This window comes from Delphinus delphis, chromosome 4, assembly GCF_949987515.2.
Source record: "Delphinus delphis chromosome 4, mDelDel1.2, whole genome shotgun sequence".
Classification (NCBI taxonomy): Eukaryota; Metazoa; Chordata; class Mammalia; order Artiodactyla; family Delphinidae; genus Delphinus; species Delphinus delphis.
The window spans coordinates 106,262,232-106,280,063 of record NC_082686.1 but is presented as its reverse complement, the minus strand read 5'-3'; positions in this window follow the sequence as shown (position 1 = coordinate 106,280,063).

Here is a 17,832-nt window from a genome sequence, read left to right as displayed (position 1 = left end):
AAAATTAAAGATGATACCAACAGATGGAGAGATATACTATGTTCTTGGATTGGAAGAATCAATATTGTGAAAATGACTATACTACCCAAAGCAATCTACAGATTCAATGCAATCCCTATCAAATTACCAATGGCATTTTTTACAGAACTAGAACAAAAAATATTAAAATTTGTATGGAGACACAAAAAATTCCGAATAGCCAAAGCAGTCTTGAGGGAAAAAAACGTAGTGGGAGGAATCAGACTCCCTGGCTTCAGACTATACTTCAAAGCTACAGTAATCAAGACAATATGGTACTGGCACAAAAACAGAAACATAGATCAATGGAACAAGACAGAGAGCCCAGAGATAAACCCACACACATATGGTCAACTAATCTATGACAAAGGAGGCAAGGATATACACTGGAGAAAAGACATTCTCTTCAATAAGTGGTGTTTTGGAAAACTGGACAGCTACATGTAAAAGAATGAAATTAGAACACTCCCTAACACCATACACAAAACTAAACTCAAAATGGATTAGAGACCTTAATGTAAGACCAGACACTATACAACTCTTAGACAAAAACATAAGAAGAACACTCTTTGACATAAATCACAGCAAGATCTTTTTTGATCCACCTCCTAGAGTAATGGAAATAAAAACAAAAGTATACAAATGGTACCTAATGAAACTTAAAAGCTTTTGCACAGCAAAGGAAACCATAAACAAGACGAAAAGACAACCATCATAATGGGAGAAAATATTTGCAAACAAATCAATGGACAAAGGATTAATCTCCAAAATATATAAACAGCTCATGCAGCTTGATATTAAAAAAACAAGCAACCCAATCCAAAAATGGGCAGAAGGCCTACATAGACATTTCTCCAAAGAAGACATACAGATGGCCAAGAAGCACATGAAAAGCTGCTCAACATCACTAATTATTAGAGAAATGCAAATCAAAACTACAATGAGGTATCACCTCACACCAGTTAGAGTGGGCTTCATCAGAAAATCTACAAACAACAAATGCTGGAGAGAGTATGGAGAAAAGGGAACCCTCCTGCACTGTTGGTGGGAATGTAAACTGATACAGCCACTATGGAGAACAGTATGGATGTTCCTTAAAAATCTAAAAATAGAATTACTATATGACCCAGCAATCCCACTACTGGGCATATACCCAGAGAAAACCACAATTCAAAAAGACACATGCACCCCAATGTTCATTGCAGCACTATTTACAATAGCCAGGTCATGGAATCAACTTAAATGCCCATCGACAGACGAATGGATAAAGAAGATGTGGTATATATATATAAAATGGAATATTACTCAGCAACAGAAAGGAACGAGTTTGGGTCATTTGTTGAGACATGGATGGATCTAGAGAGTGTCATACAGAGTGAAGTAAGTCAGAAAGAGAAAAACAAATATCGTATATTAACGCATGTATGTGGAACCTAGAAAATTGGTACAGATGAACCAGTTTTCAGGGCAGAAATTGAGACACAGATGTAGAGAACAAACGTATGGACACCAAAGGGGGAAAGCAGCAGCAGGTGGGGGTGTGGGTGTGATGAATTGGGCGATTGGGATTGACATGTATACACTGATGTGTATAAAATTGATGACTAGTAAGAACCAGCTGTATATAAATAAATAAATAAAAATAAAACAAGAAAAATACTTGCTTTAGAATATAAGACTATGAGAAAGGTATTCAATTCTTTCAGAAATTTAAAACAATCTAATCAATATTCTAATTCATGACCATATTAGTAGAACATAGAAATAGTACAGGTATGCAAAATAGGTAACTGGGGACTAATTCACACCGTTTAACTCTAGGGACTTGATTAAAATGGAAATAAAACACTTTGATTTTATAAATTTACTCCATTTTAGTATGCATACAATGGAGAAAAACTTGAAATCAACATGCAAAAGTAACAAACGTTATTTACTAAATCTGTGAACATGCACAGTACCACAGCCTGTTCTTTATGAACAGGATATCTGCAGGTTCATTTTACAAATGTTTCCCCTAATTTTCTGCATATTGTTTTGCGGTTCTCTTTCTTATATATCAGCCTCTGCCCCTTTGCCTCTTCGTTTCTTGTACTTGTGTAGGTTACCTAAGGAGAAGACAGTCAGCGAGGGTGAGCATGGGCTATCAAGGAGCATGACTTCCACCTTGTCCTGGGAAGCTCCACAGGACACCACCCCATCTCAGGGGCTCCTAAATTCCAAATTAAGAAATTTTGCTCCAGTCATACTTTCACTCAAAGATTAATTACCATTAAATTATAATGGGTGCATAAGACGATGAATCTTCCCTAATTTTTCCTGTCCCTACCCTCTGAGGGTATTGCAGAAAACAGAGTTTTGTACTTACAACCACCTAGACATAATAAAAGAAATTAAAACTCTACAGAGAAGAAGAGATTTTTGTTTTCCTTTATTTCAACCAGCTCAATTCAGATACCTAGGGCAAGAAAGAATAATTATTCTCAAAAGTTACTAGTTTAAAACCAAGTAACTAGAGATTTTGCAACATATAAAACAAATTGATGATATGAATATCAGTACTACAATCAGTAAGCAATAACAACACATGTGGGTCCATTTTTTTAAAGGTACAAGGAACCTGAAATGTATTCCTTTTTGATTTTGCATATTCTATTTGAAAATGTATTTCTTAGATTTGATCAACACCTTGAGTCTTCTAACACAGATCTCACCTAGCCTTGTGCAGCAAATATACATCTTACAAAATACCTAGTAAGAGTAAATTTTCAATCACTTACAAGCTGCTTTCTTCATTGATGTGACTAGAGCTAACATCTTGACAAAACCTATACTGTGAAAAGCACAAAGGCAAAAGGTTCCAAATTACTCTGTCAAAACACAAAAATACCATCCTCATTTCACACAATCCTACCCTCCCTCCTTTTCCCATGGATAAATAGTTAAAACCAATAAGAACAGAAGAGTAATCGAATTACTCACGTTGTATGAGAGTATTGATATAAACAGTAATAGACTAATGTCAAAAAGAGGATACATTTAGTCTGAATCCTAAAAAAATAGTTTGATTGAGAATAATCCAACAATGGATGAATTTTCCTGGTGAACTAATTAGAACAGAGTCCTTGCTCATCCAGGGTCTAGAAAGAATCCTCTGAAGTTTAAAAACATTCATAAACTTATATATTATTTTATCTTGATATCACTCACATTTTATATTATAAAGATACAAACATTTTTGTGACACAAGTTTTCACTTGTTTTCTATTTTTAAAAACCAGAAAACTCTTATCTTAGTTTCAGCCTTCTCATTTGAATACATCTGTTCACAATGCTTGTATAATACATTTTTCAATGCGCTTTAGCTCAAAATTAATGAGGGAAAAATTCTAAAATCCCAGAAACATAAAAGTCATATGTTACAAGGGAATGTATTGATTTAGTAGTATTTCCATGTTTATGTAAATGATTCATAAATTTAGCAGAAATAGAAAAAATTTTTAAACATATGAATATCTGTAAATAACAACAGAGTTACAGAAATGTATTCATATAAACTGAGAAACTTGGAACTCTGCAGAAAATTGACTTTTATAAAAACTTTCATGTGAAAAAAAAAACTTGCATGTGTATATTGGCATCTTGAGAAACAGAGTCGCTATATTTTTATAAAAGCAAAATGCATATTTCTGATTTTACTTATACACAAAGAATAATGCACTCTTCTTCATTTGTATATATTGATGCATCATTTTAAATATTTATACAAAGAAAGCGAATCCTAAATACATTTCATCTCTGCGTCTCTCCGTTTGACCTCTGTCATAATACCATTTCTTGACTTAGAATCATTGATTCCAAGGCATACACATTCATTTATAAAGTATGTCCTACTAACTTTAAATCGTTTATCCTTAGAAAAAGCCTCTTAGATTCAGATTTACCTTTCAGGTGAAATTAAAATTTAAACTTTAAAGAGCATGTTCCATATAAATGTGAATTCCTCCCACCCACATTTAAAATGTTGGTGATATCTTTTATTTATAGAAATACAAATACTATGGTCATTGATGGATTGTCTTAATTTAATGAACCGAACATTTATAATATCCATAAATGTAACATTGAAAGTGAAAAATTCTAACCTTGATTTTAGAAAAAGCACTATTTATTTCCAAAATTGATATTCGAAATTATGGATCTAACAGAAAGTATGTAAAGTTGCCATTTAATAATTAAAAGCAAAACAAAACACCATAGCTTTTATTCAGCCAATGAATCCCCAACTCTAGAATTTCAAATTATAAACAGTTGGTATTTCCAACACCAGTTAATTATCACTGAACCACAGAAGGGTGGTAAATACTCAAAACTAAAGGGTTTTCATCCTTTGGAAACAATATGAATATTAGTGACACCTGACAAAAATGGCCTTTGCTCTGTTTAACATTTAATCAAGTAGTTAATATTAAAACTGGAGACAGAAAAGATGTGTTGAAAGCAGTTACTTGTATACTGAGATTCGGAGAAAAACTACATGTGGTTTCCATTGTCCCATAGCCAACATTTTGGAATTTCTTACAGAATGATATATTTACATTTCTCAAAACTGAAAAAGTCTGCCTTCTTATTGAAGTTTACCATATGTCAAAACACTTCAAAAGCTAAATATTTTATATAAAGAGGGAGAAACTGACTAATCTATAGTGTATATAAGATTAACCAAAGGAAATTTCAGGATGTCAAAAACAGTGTTCTAGTTGTCAGTTAATTAATACTCGAGTAATTCTTGATAAATCCTAACCAATGTTTTAATTTATGTGACTGTATCAAATATGTTCATTATATTCTTATACAGCTTGTCAATTCAGTAACTTACGTGTAAAAGTTAATAAAATATCTGTAACACTATATTTTAACCAGTGCAAGGGTACTCTAAATACAGGATTTTCATATTTATTCAATTAACTGAACTCTATCAGTAAACACAATGACCTCAGGGCCTAACTCATAAAAAATGCATTATTTACATGGAATCTTCTTGAATTTGCTTGAAAAATTAATTATAAAGCAAACTTTTCTCAGTTTATGTACATAGCAATTACCCCCAAGCCCTTGAAAGCAAATGTTATTGAACACAGCTCACCTACATCAATGAGAGGACAGAAGCATCAAAAACTTCAGTTTGTATCTAAAGGCTACATGAGTCAACTTACTGTACATGCACAGACATCTTACTGTTCTGTACGGCATGCTGTTGCAAGCATAATGTCCATTTAACATATAGTAAAGATGGGGAACTATAAAATGCACCTAGAAAAAAACCGAGCTAACAACAAAGAGCGGGTAAGTGAATACTTCAAATCTCAAAACATCTACCAATCAGCAAGTCTGAATAACATCTCTCCCAGGATATGAACAAAAATGACTAACACAGATTTTATTGTATGCCTCTTTTAAATCGTAATAACTGAAAAGATTATATATAGATCTAATTCAAGTGAACCTAGAGTCACAAAGTGTTACCACTAAAAGAATAATTGTATCAGATGCCTAACTAATAAGTATTTTACCAAGACTTGGCAAATAAGTGAGAGATGAAATTCTAAAAGGTGACAGAATCATAGGCAATAATAATGGAGACGTATAAAACACATTCCATGGTTGATAAAGTAGTTGACTTCTTGAGAGAACTGTAAAATTATCAGGGAAAGGAGAGCAGATGTTACACATTTGGACTTGGTAAAGCATTTGATGCACTGCTTCATGAAAAGTGACTTGAGAAATTAGTCCAAATTGGCTTGGATCTGATCAGTGTCACACAGATTGAAAACTGCTTGAAAATCAGTAAACAAAAGATCATAACAAATGGCCACATATCCATTTGGGGTAGAGATCAGCCACTGGAATTGGTGTTAAATCTGGTCTTAGTTAATGGTTTTATGAATAATTTTTTTTTCAAATAAACAATTTTAATAGAAGTTTCAAATGCTGCTGCATTGAAAGATGATGCCTACAAAAGAAAATTAAAAATAATAGAGTTACAAAGAAAAGAGTTAAACACACAGGAGATAATGTTAAATTTAGCTTATAAAAATTCACTCCAGGGTTTCCCTAGTGGCGCAGTGGTTGAGAGTCCGCCTGCCGATGCAGGGGACACGGGTTCGTGCCCCAGTCTGGGAAGATCCCACATGCTGCGGAGCAGCTAGGCCCGTGAGCCATGGCCGCTGAGCCTGTGCGTCCGGAGCCTGTGCTCCGCAAAGGGAGAGGCCACAACAGTGAGAGGCCCGCGTACCTCAAAAAAAAAAAAAAATTCGCTCCAGAAAATAAGATGTGACTATAAAAGAATGATACTGTTTTTTTTTTTAACACAGACACCAGAACTTACAGATCCAAGTAAATCTTGTCCTTCGAAGTATTCACCCTGAGAAACCAAATATTTAGTCCAGGAATACTGTTACCGTTCAAAATATTTTTGGAAATTCATATGTGAAATCGCCTTAAGAAATCAGTGCCAGTAAATTTTAGTGCCCTTTATGAGCCATATAAGAAAATGTGTCATCACAAAACAGCCATGCTTAATTTTTTCCTACACTTCATTTGTAATAAAAACTTATATTTCCCAGCTTCTTCATCAGACTTAATGCCAAACAGCCTTTAGCTAGTTCTAAAAATTAAAACCACCCTCAGAGAACTAAGATATGTTTCCACTAAAATTATCTGAAAGAATATACCATACATATATTTTTTCACAGGCTTATTTATTCCACCAACGCTTAATGAAAATCTGCTCTATGTTTGTCCCTACTCTTTGACTCTGCAGAGGCTACAAAAACTAAGTAATGATTCTTGCCCTCAAGGCACTCACATACTGGTTGGAGGAGACAATCACATAAATAATTACACTAGTGTAATGAAACTCTGGTAGAAGCATGCTCAGAATTCTGTAAGAGCACAAAGGGGATCTGAGGAAGGGCATTCCAGCAGCAGCAGATGTTTGACAACAGTACAAAATTCGGAAACTGGTGGTAGCTCCAATGGGAGCACAGGGTAGATGGTGGAGCAGCCTCAGAAGAAGAGACAGGAAAAAAAGAGGAAAAAGTCAAGATTAAATGTCATACTGAACAGCTTGAACTTAATTCTTCAAGCAGAAGAAAAATAAGCTAGGGAGTCATATGACCTGACCTGTGACTTTTCAGGAAGATAATTAGGGGTTGTGATATGAAGGATGGATTTGAAGAAAGAGAGGCCAGAATCTCAGAGAGCAGTTAAAGGATTTTCATCAGGCTTTGGCCTCCACCACTCCATCTAAAGTGCCTTGTCAAGGTCACCCAAGGTCTGACTATGGTCAGTTCTCAGTGGTCAATTCTCAGCCCTCACTCCATCCTCCTTGATGCACTTTTCTCACTTGGCTTCCATGATACTGTGCTCTCTTGGTTTTCTTCCTACCTTGTTGGTAGTTCCTTCTGGGTCTCCTTTCACTGATTTCCACTCTTTCCCCCCAACCTCTGAATGATGGAGCACTCCAGAGTACAGTCCTAGATTCTTTTCTCTGTAGTTAGTTTCTGGTGATTACACCCAGCCTCATTGCTTTAAGTGCCTTTTATATAAACCTGAAAATAACACAAATGTCCATCAGTGTGAGAATAGATGCATAAGTTGGTACATGCACTCATTAGACTATACACAGCAGTCAATTGAATTACAGTGGCTTCAACAATATGGGTAAATATTAACAGATAAGAATGAAAAGTAAACATAGGAAGGTAAAGGCATGCTATTTGTAATCACACATATTAAGAAGTGAAAATTCAGAGGAGATAAATGGGAACAGAAAATGTTTAGATTTGAATATATTTCAAAGGCATTTGTAAAAGATTTACATAAACTATATAAGAAAGCCAAAGCAGGAGGAGGAAAAGAAAAGGTGAAGAAAAGCTGTGAATAAATTAAAGAAGTTCAAAATTTTTCCTAATACACGTTATATAATTATTAGTACTAAGATATAACTTAGGAAAGAAAATCTGAGTACTGCTGAGTATTATTTGTCTTTTTTTTTTTTTTTTTTTTGCGGTACGCGGGCCTCTCACTGTTGTGGCCTCTCCCGTTGCAGAGCACAGGCTCCGGACGCGCAGGTTCAGTGGCCATGGCTCACAGGCCTAGCCACTCCGCAGCATGTGGGATCTGCCCAGACAGAGGCACGAACCCGTGTCCCCTGCATCGGCAGGTGGACTCTCAACCACTGCGCCACCAGGGAAGCCCTATTTGTCTTTTTCAAGAATTAAATTAGGTCTCATTTCCTGAATACACACCCCAAGAGGAGATATCCCCACATTAGCTACTACCCACTTCCCAGTGCAAAAGCATACTTCCCTCTTCCAAGCTCTACAGATATTTCCAAGACGGTCCACCTCCCCTTGATCGTCTTTATCTTCCTCCTTGTCCCCTATTGACCATCAGTGTCAGGCCTACGTAGATGGTCAAATGTTTATTGAATACTTTGAACTTAATTTACTATGATTAGGCTTCTCTCTTTAAGATTTAAAAGAATGTTTGAGGAATGATTTAGTTCTATATTTTAAAAAGTTGTACTGGGATGTGACAAATGAATATCTTCTGTGAAACAAACAGAAGCATCCCAAATCATTCCTGGGATTATTCTTTATTAAGTATCTGTTGCAGCATATAATATGTGGACATCACAGAGTTTGGTGAGTGAGTCTCTTAAGTTTAGCCCACTTATTCATCTTCTTTTCTTTAGTCTTTCTGCACTTACAACTTGCCTGCCTCCCATCCCCATCCCCATAGCAACCCTGCCCTTGCCTCTCTTTCAACCACCACTGCCTCCAACAATGTCAAACTCCAAGGAGAAAGCAGGAAAGTCTGACAGGTTAAAGTAGAAAGGGGAAAAGCATCCAAAGTACATGGTAGGAATTTAATAAATATCTGTTGAGTGAATGAATAAATGAGTTATGTACAACGAGGCTTGGAAGAGAGGAAGAGGACAGAAGAAGGAGCTGGAAGAGGTGGGAAGTTGCTCAAGATGAAAACATGAGTGCTTCTCATAGAATAGGTAGAAAAAGAGAACTCCCTTGAATTGTGAAGAGCTGGTAAGGAGAGGGTCATAGGAATTGAGAGTATTGGGGAAAATTTTCTCATCTGTTCTGTAGCCTACATTTCAGTCAGCCAAAGAGCATAACCAAGCTTCTTCATGTATTCAGGCCACTGACCTACTGTCTATCTCATTCTGCACCCTATTAGGTGGGATGATAAATTTGAGGGTGGTGGGGACTGAGGGCAGGGGTAGAGTATGTAGAACCGGGCTAAACCCACCTCACTGGTCCACTAACCTTAGAAATTATAATGTTATCCAGCAATTCCTAACCCCACCTGATTCCATGCTCAGCCCTCTGGAGAGCAGAGTTAACAGCATGAGAGATAGAATCAGCTCTGTGCCCAGATCCACTGCTTTGTTGCTGATACAACTGCAAACATTCCAGAAATGAATCCTCCCCCTGCCTGTCAGGACCCATCTATTCTAATTCCTCTCCCTGATCTTGGAAAACTAAAAAAGGACCAGTTACCCTCTGAGTTAGTCGGAGCTTCATTTGTACTCAGTGAGGAATCATATACACAGGCACAAAACTCCAACAGCACAACCGGTGCTAACTATTAGCCTAGATCAATAGTCTCAACAGAAAAGGTCAAAGGTCCAATGGGCTCTGGGAACTCCAGATCACATTACTCTCCACCTTGACCAACTTGACAGACAAGCTCAAATTGCTCTGGCTGTCCCCTTTCAGTGCATTAGCAAAGAACTTCAGGGCTTGAAACTAACAGTCCTTTCCCCTACATTAAATGCTTTTTAAAAAGTAAACAATAATAAGCAGAAGATGACAAAGAAGAAATTGGAACAATAAGGAGAAGGATAATAAAACAGGACAAGAATTTTAATAGCTGGCTTACTTTTCAAAAAGGAATATACACAATTTTGCAGATTTCTTTTATAGAAAGAAATATTTCTATTTTATTTCTTTATTTCATAACAGTAAAAGAGATTTGTGGGGGACTCTGCTGAATGGCATATGGAGATCTGTATGCTTGAGTAAGATCATACTCTAGGGTATAGCAAAGCATCCCAGCCCTGAGTTTTGGAGAACTCTTGCTACGGACCAGACTCAAAAGGCCCCCTGGCATTAAAAAATGACCAGAGTCTCTTATACATAAAAACAGCTCAGAAACTTCCTGTATTGACTTCCTATTGTTGCTATAACACATTTCCACAAACGTAGTGGCTTAAAACAACACAAATTGATTATCCCACAATTCTATAGGTTAGAAGTCCAGCACAGGTTTTACTGGGCTAAAATCTAGGTGCTGGCAGGGCTACATTCCTTCTGGAAGCTCTGGGACAAATCCCTTTCCTTGCCTTTTCCAACTTCTAGAGGCCACCTGCACTCTTTGGCTTCTCCATCTTCAAAGCCAGCAATGTTGCATCTCTCTGACCATTCTTTCTTAGTCACATCTCTCTCTGAGTCTCCTCTTTTGCCTCCCTCTTCCACTTTTAAAGACCCTTTTAATACAGTGGGCCCACCTGAGTAGTCCAGGATAATTTCTCTATTTTAAGGTCAGCTGATTAGCAACCTTAATTCCACTGCAATCTCATTCCTTTTGCCATAGTAGCTAACTTATTTACAAGTTGCAGGGATCAGAAAGTGGATATCTTTGAAGGTATCTTTATTCTGTCTACCACACTTCCTTATTACTCCCAAAGCAAATTGGAGGACCAGCTTCTCTCTTTCCAAACCTTCTTTTGATGGCTAGTTTTACCTAATGTCACCTTTCTAAAAAGTTTTGGAAGGAGGTCTAGAACTAAAACTCCCCCAGGGTGGGTACGCAAGTCTTTTAAATGAGCATCAGGTGACACTTAGTTTTAATGGAAACTATATACACCTTAAAAGAAACACAACTGCTGACAGGTGAGAATTTCAGTAAGTAAACATATTTGCCCACAAGATAGGTAATTACATTTCAAACCACTAATGCCAGTAAACCTAATACAAAACACAATGTAGCCTGAGTACTGAAATTTTGGATAGGTTGATAGACTTTTTTAATCGTTTTTAAGGGTAGTTTATTTTCTTCTTCCTTAGCACGGAAACATAAAAAAACGTATTCAATAAATAAGCAAACGGAAGGAGAATCAATCTAATATCAACGTGATTTGAGACTTAATGCCAGGTCTCAAGTTGTATGCTGACGTTCCGGAATATAGGGGGCTGAAGGTCAGGGACTCTGGGTAACCTCTGCATTAAGAACACCTTGAGTCAGGAAGAAAGAGAGCATCCTTTCTATTCTATACAAAGGAGCAGCTCTAAAGTCATAGTCCCTCAAAAATTCTATGTAAAAAAAGCTTTGCAAGATTTGAAGAAAGTTTTATTCCAAACTCTAGGCCACACAGCATACACACACATAATCAATATTCACACTGAGGATGTGAAATAAATATGCACACCACCTCCTACTATTTTACAACACTGTCTCTAGTCACACAGACAAGTAAATTCAAGACCCTCTCTATGTAACAATAATTTGAAAGACAAATAATAAAAGTAGAGAAGAGAAGTGCATTTGTGGACACACTGTATGCCAGCCACTTTGCACGTCTTATCTTATTTGATCCCCACAACCTGCAAGGTGTGTGTTACAGGACACTAAGAGGACCCAGGCTCTAGGAAGCTAAGAAATTACCTGAAACTTCACATACAATTAATAGGTGATATAGTTGAGATTTGAATTCAGGAAAATCTGCCTCTAAAGATTAGTCATATACTCAACCTACTTTATTAGTGACAGGTCTCTAGAGAGTGTGTCTCTCTAGCAAAATCCTTATTGGTTATTAAAAATAAAAGTGCTAGTATTCAGAAAAAGATTAGTCATATACTGCGACATCACACTGACTCTCAAATTAAGATGTGTAAAAAGTGTTCTGAGTTCTTAATAGATATGTGAAATATAAGCCAAGACTTCGCCATAAATCTAAATAAATAAATAAATCTAAATTTAGCCACTGGAAAGAAGTCCCTCTTCATTATATCTGTAAGTAGGACTCAACTGTTCATTTTACATGTCCTTACAATAGTAATCAAACATTTCTTCTTTTGTATTATATGTGTTTTCAAACTGCTATTAAAGATCGTTGGTCAGCAGCCCTTGTGTCTTTTAGCATTTCACTGCTAACGCTCTACAAACTTGGCCAGCCAAAGAAAACGCAGATGGTCCTGTGGAACACAAACCACGGCAACATATGGTATGCATTTATTCCAACAAAGTGTGCTTCTTAACCTCTGGGTGTCGCTCCACCATTTCTTTATAAGGCTACTCATTTCTAAGGAAGGTTCAGTTTCCAAAAAGAGGGTAACAGGCCTCACATGTGTGTTGTATGGCCACTCAGACGCATATAATGTGTCTGAACGCCTTTAAGCAAGTGCATTTAGCACATGCTCCCTAACACTATCATATGTATTTATGAACTATCTCCCCCAAGATGGTAAGCCCCTTGAGGGCAAGTGCCATGCTTGATATCTCACCTTATTAGCCGCACATGGCAGAGTAACAATACCATCTGTCATGTATATGGCACTGTGCATTCTCTAAATTGCTCTTATAGATAAGCCCCTAACTGCACTGTGACATTTGCCACATCGTCCAGATGAGGCTCACAGAGGCTAAGCAATTAGCTGGAATCACAAACTAGTAAGTAATGCTTTCCTCTAGCCCACAACAGAGAAGTAGTTATTCCCTGTCTTGCATACTTTGTTATTTTCTTCTTCTAAGGTTTTTATTATAAGGACTAATGCCTATTGGCCTTTGCATTAAAATAAATATCATATAGTGGTAGTATACATAAGTGCAAGCCACTGTTCTTAGGGCTTTACAAATATTAATTTATTTAATCCTCCTAGCATCCCCACAAAATAGATGCTGTTTTTATCTGCATTTTACAGATGAAGAAACTGAGGCACAGAGAGATGAACTAATCCAAAATCACAGGACTGGTAAATGGCAGCAGTGAGGTTTGAATCCAGGAAGTCTGGCTCCAGAGTCCATGCCTTTAACTTACTCTGCTCTGTTCTGCCTGAATAAGAATCTACAAAGATCTTTACTCAGGACATGTGAGCCTTTGTTCAACAAGGGGGAAAAAGGTGTGTTTACTCCTTCCTATGTGATTTATTTGATTATATTCTAAAACCTTTCTTCATGCCAATAGAACTCCACGTAAGTACTATACTAAATTTTCCTGTACTGAAGGCATATGCGATGGTTACCTTGATTGACACATAAAATACCCAAAACAAAATACCCCCAAGACTTGAGGATATTTTGTTTTGTGAATTAGAGACATGAAAGGATTACCTAGGTATCAGAAGTGTTATAAGCTCACATCTGTAAGTCTTTCTTGGAGATTTTCATATTTCTTATACAAGAATGTTCCCTGTCTGAAATATTTCAGTGTTCACTCTGTATCTGAGCTTGAAAATTATCTAATCCTTTTTAACTGTTAATTTTCAACTACTTTTTCTTCACACATGCTTTCAATAAAATGTTTAACACTTTTTATGTTTTTATTCCAGTCGTCTTGAAAACATGCTAGTAAACATGCAAGCATATTGTAAAGGTTTAAAATTCATGGTGTGTATACATATATCAACAGGAGCTATGAATTATGTATATCTCAAGCCTATATAAATTAGATTTTGAAGAACAAGCATCACAGTACTCAGGCAGGTCATAATAAGAGATTCCATGTGAAATGTAAAAACTACCTTGAATAAATTATCCATAAGTTAACGCTCTCATTAGAATGACATATTTATTATTTCTGGTTCTGTGACATTCCTTTAATGCACTTTGACTAACTGTTCTAACAGCATGTTAAGAAACCATTGCAGGCCTTTTTCCCCCCTTGGAATTAGCAGACTTTATTTACATTTGAACTAAAATAATTTAAAATAATATAACAGTGAAAACAATCACCCATTTCCCAATGTAGAATACCATTTTCTTCTGCCCAGAAACATTTAATTGAAGCAGGATATAACTTTAGTAATTATTTTTGCACGGAATGACTCTAAAATTAATAGTCAATTGTAAGACTGTTTAAAAGTTGGGAGACTGACAATCAAAACAATCTTAAATGCTTTTTTTGTGTGATGAAAAGGAGTGATCCTTTAATTCCCTCACACACATTAAACTGATTTCACAGACTTTCTGTACTGGTGTTTAACATAGTCAAGTGCTTGAGGTTACATAAAATAAACAATCTTGAGATCTTATTGCAAATGTTTGCAATTTATGATGTAAACTGATTTGTGAAAAAATAACAGGATCCCATGTCACTGAAGCCAAAAAGGCATTTTTCAGAAATCAAAATAGTTCCGAAATTTGAGCATTGCATTATGCTAAAGTATTACCATCTGAGGATCTAAAAAGTTACAAATCTGGGGGAAAACTCAAAATAGATATTTATCAGTTCAGCTTCAAGCTAAGGCCTCCGATCTCAATGGGCCTCCTGCATAATAGGGTCTTTAACACTAATGATGTTTTGAGTAAGCTCTTTTAATTCAGTTTTCCCCAGGGATTTTATAGCTTGGGAAGGCTTTGCACACCCTGAAAGATTTGGGGGAACAACTGGGGGAAATTTTAATTATTTATTGCGATTATTGAGTTTGGACCAAAACAACATGCATGTTGGGGCATATTTGAATCTAAAGTGAAGCTTTCCTCTGACCACTTCTCAGAGTGGCTCTGGAAACTCGGGTTTTGGAATCTCTTGTTCACACACCCAAGCGCCTGCCCGGGTGGCCGTGGCACTCCGGGAAAGCGGGCTCTGCTCGGGCGCCTCTGGGAGGCTGGACCCCCGAGGGACCGGCCCGATGGGAAAGGAAAGGCGGCCTTGGTCCTCGCTGAGTCTCAGGAGAGCGGACTCGGGAGGAGGCGAGGACGCCGCGGGCGGCCCTGACGCCGGTCTCACCGACCGCGCCTGGCTCAGGTACGGCCGACGGGGCTGAGAAACTAGCCTTCCTTCTTCTCGCCCTGCCGGGCTGCGTCCGCGGGCTCCTCTGCCATCCGCGCTCCCGCCAGGACCCCATCCCCGCGGGCTCCGCGCCCAGCCCAGCCGGCTCTGGCGGCCGGTAACGTTCCAGCCGACGTAGGCCGCGCTGCCGCGCCCCTTCGCTGGTGCCTGGCGCCCGGCCGGCCTCGGCCCGGACGCAACGCCTCCTTTGACCTCAGGCTCCCTGAGCTCAGCTGCGGGGACAGGCTGGGCTCCGCGTCGGTCGCGCCCTTGGCTGGGCCCCGGACGGAACTGCCAACCCCCGGCCCCAAGTTCTCCCGTGACCTGCGACCTCCCTCGGGGTGTCCGGGGAAACGTCCGAGTCTGCGCCGGGGGCTGGATTAGGGTTGGGGCTTGGAGCCTGCACGTTCGGACCCAGGACCCCGGCGCCGACGGGAGCCAGCCGGAGGCCACCGGCCCAGGCAGGAGGCGCGGCGCGGCGGCTTCAAAGCGCACCCCGCCCCCAAGCAGATGTTTATTATGAAAACTAGGGACGCTTGTCAAGTAGAAGACCCGCAAGGCCTGAGCTCTGAATACGGCCCAAATCCTGTTCTGTGGTCTTTGAAGACTAAAAGATGAAAATAAACATATCACCCACGTCTACGCGGAGGAACAGCTTTGAGTGCGAGCTCAACCCGGGAGAGGGCCGGGTTGGGGAGGAGAGAGCAAGGCCCGAGGATACGGGGCTTTGTCGCAAGGAGGGTCTCCTCTACGCATCCTCCGCCCCCTAGGGGGCCCCAGGGGACACTCGGGACACCCTCAATTTTGGCGGAGGGTGTCCCCTATCCCAAGAGTCCGAGAGGGAAGGGAAGGGAAGGTCAGGTTCTGTCCCGGGTCTTTACGGTCTGTACCTACCCGCAAACAGACAGAGCCTTCGGGCTTAGTAGGCAGTATTTCTTCCGGGAGAGGGGACGGGAGGAGGAGGGAGGGAGGGAGGGGCTCCTCGGTCTCCGGAGGATGGCTAAGACCCGGCTTTTCCTAAACACGATCCTAGCTTCTACCTTTCCCTAAATTTAACGAACGAAAAATCTGTTTGGGCCAAAGCGCTAAATTGAAATGGGAGGCGGGGGACCCGCTCTCCCCGGCACCCCCACCGGGCTTCGCGGCTCTTATCTTACTCCCAAACCGCCACCGACTCCGGGGAGGGTCGGCGACCTGGAACCAAGTCTCTGTCTTGCCACAGTTAACCCAGGTGGATTTCGCATCGCGTGATCACGCTTTCTTCCTCCCCAAAATGTTTCCCAAATGAACTTCAAGGGCGAAAGTGCAGCAGAATGAAGAACCAGAGTCCGTCTTGGGGAAGGGGGTTATTCTATGTTATTCTACATGTTATCTGTTCCTTTATTGATTTGGTGTAAAATCAATCCGGTTTCTGTGCTGGGTGGATAAAATGGGGCGGGCGGGGGGCATTTTCTCTCTGGGCTTCCGAGAGCCACAGAGCCACCATTCTCACGGTCCGGTCCCTTGATTGCCGCACATAGGAGAAGAGGCAAGCGCTTTTACAAGCTGGTATAGTCGAGAGAGAGAGACAGAGAGAGAGACAGAGAGAGAGCGAGAGAGAGAGACAGAGACAGAGAGAGAGAGAGAAAGAGAGACAGAGAGAGAGACAGAGAGAGAGAATGAGAGAGAGAGAGAGAGAGAGAGAGAGAGATTCATCAAAAAGGAAGAAAGACAGACTATCCCGGATAGTTTAATAGTAACAGGAACAAAGATGACGCGAACCCCATCAAATGAAACAATACTATTTTGATTCAATTGATCGCAAAGTGTCTTCAATTAATAACTTGGCACTTATTTAAAAGGTTTAACAGAGGTGAGACCGAAATATTTTGTACCGACAACATGTCATGAAATAACAGAATCTTCTTTTGTTTAAAATAACTTAATACACTAGAAAAAATATGGCAAATATAAATAATTTTGTTTTCATGGAGAACAAATAGTTACAAAGCTCAACCGCATACCAAAGTTCAGCTAAAAGAGCTTTTCCTCGTTCTTGTATAAGGGATTAAAAAAAAAAAACCCAAAAAGTAAGGAGGCTTTTTTTAGAGAATTGGGATACAGATTGCTTAGTCCAGGGTATCCCAGTTTAAATAGCTACATGAATTGAGACAAACAAAAATATTACTTGAATATACACCCTTGTGAGATAAAATGCAAATGTTGAAAGTCAACTATCAGTTCACACGTTATAGCCAAAATAAACTTTGTTCGTGTTTATCAACATATTTTACACAAACTTAGTGCCTGTATCTATCTGGGTGTTGTTTAAAGTGAGTGTGATGGGACAGAGAGGGGGAAATAAAGCACGGTCCTCAAATAGGACTTTAGGAAATCTGCAAGAGGGAATACAAGAAAAGGGGGAGGAGAGGGGACTTAACACTGAGCGCCCACTATGTATCAGGCACCACGTGAGGCGCTGTACCTTCACCGTTCCATTTATCTTTTCTTTTTCCTTTTCTCACATTTTCTACCTGCCTCTGTTGTCTTGGGACAATCAGAGTGTAACTTTTTTGCCCTTCAGACTTTTTTCTTTTGTCCCCCAGCATTAAAGACGGGACAAAAATAAATATAGATAGAAATATATATATATATCAATTTCCAGATGCTTTGGGTATTGTTTTTATACTGAAAATGAAAATGGAGTTAAGTGCATGTAAGTAAAGCGGGGGAGGGGGGAGACACCATCAATGGAATAC